Below are 1,856 nucleotides of genomic sequence, written 5' to 3' on the forward strand. Positions count from 1 at the left end.
ACAGCTGCAAGTCTTCTGATGGTCAGATCTTGGAATGTGCGAAGTATGAATTTAGGAAAACTGGAAGTGGTCTAAAATCAAATGGAACACATGAAGACCAATATTCTATGCTTTAGTGAGCTGAAATGGACTGATATTGGTCATTTTCAATCATAATATCGTATGATTTACTATGTGGAATAACAGTCAGGAATGTCATGACATTCATTGTCAGAAAGGATCTTGCTAAATCAATCATTAGATTATATCTACCCACCTTTAAGGAAATCCAATCAGTAAAACTATTATTCATATTTATGCACCAGCTAGTAATGGTTTAATCACAAAAGCTAGTGACGAAGAAATTGAAGAATTCTACCATGGACCTCAGTCAGAAATTGATCAAATATGCACTCAAGATGCATTGATAGTTGCTGGTGATTGGAATGCAGGAGTTGGCAACAAAGAGGAAGGAACAGTATTTGGGAAATGTGGACATGGTGATAGAAATGAAGCTGGAGAGTGCATGATAGAATGTTGCAAACCCAGCAACTTGCTCATAGTAAATACCTTTTTTCAACAACACAAAAGGTGACAAAAAATACACATAGACCTCCCCAGATAGAATACACAGATATCAAACTGACCACATCTGTGGTAAGACATTATGGTGAAGCTCAATATCAGCAGCTGAAATCAGATCCAGAACATCAATTGCTCTTATGTCAGTTCAGGATAAAACGGAAGAGAAGGGAAACAAACTCAAGAGAGGCAACCTACTTCCTTGAGCATATCCCACCTGAATTTCGAGAACATCTCAGGAACAGATTTGGCACGTCGAGCACTAACGTGAGACCTGCTGGTCTGCGGGAGGACATCCAGACCATCGTTCATGAAGAAAGCAAAGGGTCACTGAAAAGACAGGAAAGAAAGAAAGGAACACTTGGGACTTCCAGGGCTCCCCTACTTGACGAGGCATGTATAAGCCTGCACATTTGTATGTATGTGTGCACAAATGCATATATTTTATTTATCTAGTTATTGGTTTGTGTGTTACTTCTTCTTCTTTTTTTTTAACCCTGTTTGAAACTAGCCCGGGCTCCAAGAGCACGGAGGGGCAGCTTCAATGTTTCTTTTCCTCCTTTTACGACCACCCAGACCAGTGTTTTGATCCGATGGGAAAGGGAACTAGAGGGTTGTGTGTTACTTCTTAGATCCGCTAGAGAACCCAACCTAAGACAGCCTTTTTTTCTGGAGAAAACCTGGTAGGAGATGCAGTCAATGCTAGGATTCAGTCGGTTCATACAGAACTGATACCTAATTTTTTGTTGACTTTGGTGAACTGGTGGTTATAATGGCACTCGAAATCAGGGTTCTCCTAAAGTGTGTGTCTGGGTAGCCGCCCAATGAGGACATCACAAATTTACCTTCCTTAACATCCATCTGCACGACTCTTTCCTATAACATAATGTAGTTTTGCGTACCTCTTTTGTTGTTCTTATTTAAGTATAAACTTTATGAAATAATAAGATACCTTTCTGTATATCGTGTTTTAACACTTAAAACAGCCATTAGGTAGTGAACTGATTATTAAATTATTTGAATCCCACCACTGGATACTGGTCTTGGAATGAAGGGCAACTATTTCTACCAGACAGAGATCCTTTACAGTACAATAAGCACTACGGAGTGCTCTTTTGCTGATGGGAAGCTTGCTTGGGAATGAGTCATCTTCCACAGAATTCCTCCACTGGCTTCTTCAGTGTTGGAGCCTTTGCTGTGTCCACACAGGGCTTCCTGGTAGGTTTAAATCCTCCTGGAACCAGCAAAGGGGTGTCCCAGGGAATGGTCGACCCTGGAACACGAACAGTCCACTC

At 40.8% G+C, this 1,856-nt stretch overlaps 1 non-coding gene across 1 annotated transcript; it reads right to left on the reverse strand.

Moving 5' to 3' along the window:
- Positions 1–1,056: 1,056 nt before the first annotated feature.
- On the reverse strand, positions 1,057–1,176 carry LOC142432945 (small nucleolar RNA SNORA61). Its single transcript, XR_012781022.1, has one exon. It is a non-coding gene; the product is annotated as a small nucleolar RNA SNORA61 (small nucleolar RNA).
- Positions 1,177–1,856: the final 680 nt, after the last annotated feature.

This window comes from Tenrec ecaudatus, chromosome 18 (genome assembly GCF_050624435.1).
Source record: "Tenrec ecaudatus isolate mTenEca1 chromosome 18, mTenEca1.hap1, whole genome shotgun sequence".
Lineage (NCBI taxonomy): Eukaryota > Metazoa > Chordata > Mammalia > Afrosoricida > Tenrecidae > Tenrec > Tenrec ecaudatus.